The sequence below is a fragment of the Phaseolus vulgaris genome, chromosome 7 (assembly GCF_000499845.2).
Source record: "Phaseolus vulgaris cultivar G19833 chromosome 7, P. vulgaris v2.0, whole genome shotgun sequence".
NCBI classification, from domain to species: domain Eukaryota; kingdom Viridiplantae; phylum Streptophyta; class Magnoliopsida; order Fabales; family Fabaceae; genus Phaseolus; species Phaseolus vulgaris.
This window is the reverse complement of record NC_023753.2, coordinates 24,769,977-24,776,230: the sequence shown is the minus strand read 5'-3', so window position 1 is coordinate 24,776,230 and position 6,254 is coordinate 24,769,977.

Here is a 6,254-nt window from a genome sequence, read left to right as displayed (position 1 = left end):
CGTTAAACGAGCGCTTGCTGGGAGGCAACCCAGCGTTTTGTTTTCAAATGTGTCTTTAATTTTTGTTTTGATTTAGTAGTATGTTTTAATATTTAATGTCTTTAAAACTAGTTTGATATGTGAAATGGTCATGTAGGTTTGAAATGTTAGGTGAAATGAATGGATGGAAGAAAGCTTAGAAAGGTTTGAAACTTTTGGCAAAGACAAAATGAAAATTTTCAAGAAAATTTCATTGCAGGGTAATTTTAGCTTAAGCTAGAACTTTTAGCCTAAGCTAGATATGCAGAAAAAGAAAAAAAAATGTTCTGCAACTTTCGCTTGAGCTAAACTGGGCTAGCTTGAGCTAGAACAAATTTGTTGCTCTCTGTCAAACTTTATCCTAAGCTAAAATGAGTTAGCTTGAGCTAAAACAAATTTGTTGCTCTCTGCCAAACTTTAGCCTAAGCTAAAATGAGCTAGCTTGAGCTAGAACAAATCTGTTGCTCCTTGCCAAATTTTAGCTTAAGCTAAAACGAGCTAGCTTGAGCTAGAACAAATCTGTTGCTCTTTGCCAAATTTTAGCCTAAGCTAGTGAGATTTCTAAAAAAAAAAAAAAAACTGCAGCATTTTATAAAAATCACATTTTGAAAACCCTGCACCCTAACTCAGTTTCAGAAGCACCCTCTGTTCTAAAAAACTCCCAAAGCTTCCATCTACATAACCATTCTCAAACAAACATTTCATCTACATTGCCATTATCAAGGTAAGTAATTACTCATCTCCATAATAATTTTCATTGCCATTTCCATTCAACCAAGTCCAGTCATGCGTGTTTCTGCTTCCAGTTCACAGTTTCGTTTTTTAAATTGAAAGATTCAATCTTTTTAAAATTTCAATGTCTTGATGTTGAATAGGATTGTGGAATAGGATAATCAAAGTTAAATACGGTTTCCATGGATAAAATACCAAAACAAAAAGTACTCATTCAATTTCATTTTATACATTGCATATCAAGTGTTTGTTGAAATGCCAATCAAATAAAACACTTTGATTTGAGAAATGTTTATTCTTACTTGTACAGAAAAATGAGTCGCACCAAATCCACAGCTGGTATTAAATAATCTGTCGTTGACACCCACTAAATTTGATTATTATCTATCTTGGCATGGGGACATGCACAATTTTTCAAGGGAGGCAAGAGAGTTTCGAGTTGGAATTAGAGTTGAAGAGACACCAGAAATGGCAGCTGGAACAACTGGAGCAGCAATACATGATGAACATTCAAACCAAGTTCAGAATGATGATGTTGGCACAGAGCAGAACAAAATCACAAGAGGAGATTGATACTTATCATGCACAATGAACAAAAAACTGGTTTTATCTTTTTGTTTAACTTTACTTTCAGTTTAATTTAGTAAGTTGATTTTAGCAGTTTAGTTTAATATTTCTTACTTTAGCTTTTGTTGATGGCAAGCTTAAGTTAGTATAGTAGTTGATGTTTGCATATTTTGTGAAGTGAAATCTTGTATATAGATAGATGATGGTATAAATTTTTGGAAAAAGAAATCAAACCATAGTTCTAAATTAGAACAACCAAATGGATTGATCAGGGACTTAATTTGAAAAAAGAATTTGTGGCTAGAACCATCACTCAAATTGAGAAAGGATAGTAATGTGTAAAAGTTGGAACAAGGTAAATAGTTGAAAGCAATGTCTGAGAACAAATGAGTAATTGAAATTAGCCAACCAAGTGAGAGTGTGAAACCTTTAAACAGTTTGAGAGACTTTCACTAGTGAAGAGTTAATTGAGGTTGCCTAATTTTCTATTCAATTTACATCACAAAATCAAATATGGAGATGATTGAGGCATGTTTAATAAAGTTGGAGGTGAGAAAACTCAAAGCCAAACAGCAAACCTTTGCAATATATGATGAAATGTGCAGAAAAATAACCCTTTTTTGAGCCAAATTTGTTTTATTGCACCCTAGCTTCTGATATACATATATTGTCCTACCTTGTGGTATGCTAACAAAAGGAGAGCATAGGTGCAATTCAAATTTCTATAATTAAAAGAATTGGGTTTGGTGTGGCTGTTGGGATTTTGAGAATGAAAAAAAAAAAGAGAAAAAGAAAAAAAAAAGGAATGACAAAATTATCCAAATTCTCATTCTCTTTTCTAAAAAAAAAAAGAAAAAGAAAAAGAAAAGCAAAGGGGATTACAAGAATATAAAAAGAAGCAATGTGAATGAATCTTATGGAAGGGATAATGGATAACACAATTAGAAATTGAATTGCAAATATGCTAATCTTTTATTAAGTGTGAATTTTGTTATCCTGGAAAAACTAAATTTTCTTTGTAACCCAACCTCATTACAACATGAAAAAGACCTCAAGATCTATGTTTGTGAAAGTGTTTGTAATCAACTGGAAATGAAGGGCAACCTTAAATTAACTTGGAATTCAGTGAAAAAAAGAGGGAAAACACTCACCAGTGAGGAATGAAGAGAGAAATTCCTTAGTTTGATTCTCAGTGAAGAGTAACAATTGTTTACCTTGTAAATTGAATACATTCTTATCCTGTCTTGGTTTGAATTGATAGGAAACATCATAATTTTTTGTTGAATTAACTTGTGCTCTTTCCATGAAGTTGTTCTGATATTAAACTATAGATTTGATTTCTAAGGATTTTGGGGAAGAATGAACTCATATTTTTTGGGATTCAATTACTTTGCTTGAGGACAAGCAAGATTCTAGGTTGGGGGGAATTTGATAAATGCCAATGTGTAGTTTTTATGATTGAGAAAATTGAACACTTTGGAACTTAATTGTTGCTTAATGTAAGAAAATTACCCTAATCTGAGAATTATTGAATCTGATTATATATTTTTTGAACCAAGAAACAAATGAAGAAATTTAATCTCAATTTTTGTGTAAATTGCAGATGAATATGAAGCATTGAAAGAATGTATTCAAGCTGGCATTGAAAGAAAAAAAAAAGTAAAAAATCAATTGGATCACAAGAAGATTTAGCTCAAGCTAGAGGATTTAGCTCAAGCTAAAACTGTCCAGAGTTGATTAAAGGTGCAGTACAATTCTAACCCAGGCTAGAATTGCTAGCTCAAGCTAAAACTGTCCAAAGTTGAATAAAGGTGCAGTACTGATCTAGCTCAGGCTAGAATCGCTAGCTCAAGCTAAAATTGCACCGAAAGATCTAGCTCAAGCTAAAACGGGCTAGCTTGAGCTAAAGTTGATTATATAAATTCTGAAACATAACTCAAAACCAGCGATGGAAAACATATTGGGTTTTTTAGAGAGAGACTAGTGAGAGAAAGAGAAGAAACCTCTGTTCTTAGGAGAAGAACTTGCTCAGATCAGCCCTTCTTATGCAATCTAGATCAAGAATGAAGATTGGAGGAGCTGTCATGAGTGGTTAAGTTCTTTCTAACTTGGGATTGAATGTAATTTATCTTGATCAAATGTATTCTTGGTGATATATATATATATATATATATAAAATTCTCTTTTCTACTTGTTCTTGGTATTTTCATTTTATGCTTATTGCTTGATTCTGTATGATCAATAGAGTCTTGATTTTGATCCTTAAATTTAACTGGAAAGTACTGATAACTGTCTAATTTCAGTAATATTTCATATTAAAATATAGGCACTTATGAGGATTTATTGCTAATTTACATATAAAATAATCCCTAATTTATGAATTTATACCTTTTTACATTTTTTATGATCTTTATTTGAATAAGAGTATTTTATTCCCAAATTTGGTGTTAATTGCAGATTTCTAAGGAAGATTGGAGATTTGGATTAAAGATGAATGATTTGAGCTAAAAAGATAAAGATAGAAGGTCCCAGAATGGAAAAGATGCAAAGAAAGATTGGGCCTTTTTTTATGTTTTATCATTTAGCCCATTAGCGCGACACAATAAACAACCTAACCCTAGAAAACTAGGATAAATAGAGGGCTAGAGGTTCAACCTTAGGTGCCAGATTGAGAGGAAAACACCATAGAGTGAATTGTAACCCAATTGGGAGAATGGAAGGTGATAGAAGTATGCGTGGCTAATTCTACCCTTTGGGATTGGGAGTAATCTGCTCAAACTCTTATGTATTGAGGTGATATTTTATATATTAATATTCAGTTCTTGATTGATTATTGGTATTGTTGTTTTACTTTTAATTCTCCGTGACAAATTGAGAATCTTAAATCTGACCGGGAGGTATTTTTAGGATTCGGACCTAAACAACAATACTTAACATATTTGAGTGCTAGGAATAGACTTGAAATGTTAATTGCTATTAAACGTCTGAGCTTCGTTCTAAGTTGTTCTTATAAGTATGCGAGGGATCGATAGTTAGGGAACATTCTTAAGGATTTTATATGCGAGGAATCGATATAAATGATTTTTATACGGGCATCAATTTCAATTAAAGAACTTAATATTAACATGCTAATCAAAATACATGAGAGTGAGAGAGATGAAACTTAATCCCAATTTTTCCAATTGAAGCAACTAATTCTTTGTTTGTTTTCTTATTGATCAGTGCCAACATAATCACTTCACACTCTTTTTTTATTGTTCTGTTGTTATATTTAGCGAATATTGTACTCAATGATTCACTGTTCTTTGTGGGATCGATATCCGTCCTTAGGGACAATTATTACTTCTGACAAACGCGGTGCACTTGCCGTAAAAAGTCATCAAGTACCTTTAAGGATATGAAATAAACGAAAATACTTGATAACTTGTAATGTTAGGAATAGATTCCAGGTTATTAATTGCATTATAATTCTGTTCCTAAAGCTGGATGATTTGTTAAATATCTGAGGAATCAGTGTTTGAGAAATTATGTTATGAATTTCATCTGTGAAGAATCAAGATGAATGGCTTTAAATTAAGCTTCAAGAATAAGTAGTTTTGAGTATTATATATTGTATTATTCAAAATACAGATGATTGAGATAAACGCAATTCAATCCAAAGTATCTTTCTCTATAATTGATAAGTTAGTTTTGTTACATCCTGAATCAAACCCTAAATCTCTGAGTTCTTTTGAAATCTTTAATTTGGTTATGAAAAGATTCTCAAAGTTATTTTCTATACTTAATGAGTTTTACAACAGAACATCTTAATTAGAATTGTTCTCTGTGGGTTCGACATTCGTACTTTAAAGAGAACTATGATCCGAGCTCGTGTTAGTCGAGGACACTGTCTTGAAAAATTTCTAACTCTTTCTCAAACTTCTTAATCCTTTCCTGGTCCGTGTGATTGGAAATTTCCATGTCAATCAGGCTTTGTTTTAACTCCTCGATCTTTGTCGAGGACTTGAGGACCAAATTTTTTTTTCTTGTTCTTTAAACACCAAGCACTATTGATGCTCAATGTTAACATGCATCCTTGTAAAGCAAGCTCAACATCCAACTCCTTGTTCTTATTGGAAATATAACTATTCCAAAGCAGCTTGGAGAGAGGCAAATAAGCTGCTCAATTGGGCCTTTAATCTATTCACCTCAGTCGAGCTCTTGTTTTTCTTCAAGTCTGGGCCCATTCACTTGTCGAGGACGAGGGTCCATAAACACAACTCCATGAAGGAATCATGGAGTTCATCCAATATCATCGAGAGGTACATGTCTTATTTGAGAGGATTTAAGCTGACAAAAACCCTTCAACCAAATGCATGTTGTGACTTAGGAAGTCACGACTAGAGAAGCTTGTCCCACTCCGAAATTGATTAACCGTCTTAAAAGAACACCCAGAAAAGGATCAATCAAAATGGTGTCAATGCGATTTTTCGCATTCTTTTTCTTTGCTTTTCCTCTTTTGGTTGGTGGGAGGAAATGTCTAAGTGACCATAACCATTTGGATTGGTACAACAATATTGACAACCACTAATCTCGACTCAGCCTTAAATCCTTGAAGTATTTTTTTGTAGTTCACGGGATATGCAACCACCATTATATTTACATAATACATAAGTAAACAAACATCAAAATTAAACAAAGTGTCAAGATGAAAAGATACACACTATAAATGTCAACAATTCGGTAAGGGGACAAGTTATCTTGAGGAGTTTTATGCTGAAACTAGTCTAAAATGGACAACACCTCCGATCATTAGCAACGTCAGCAATATGTGGTATCATGTTGGATATTTAGTTCAATTGAAAAAGAATCAAGGTCGACGAGGAACAACACCATATCCGATCTTTCAACCTTACACTATTGAAATGCATAAAAGATTGAGGTGTTGATTTCTTGGA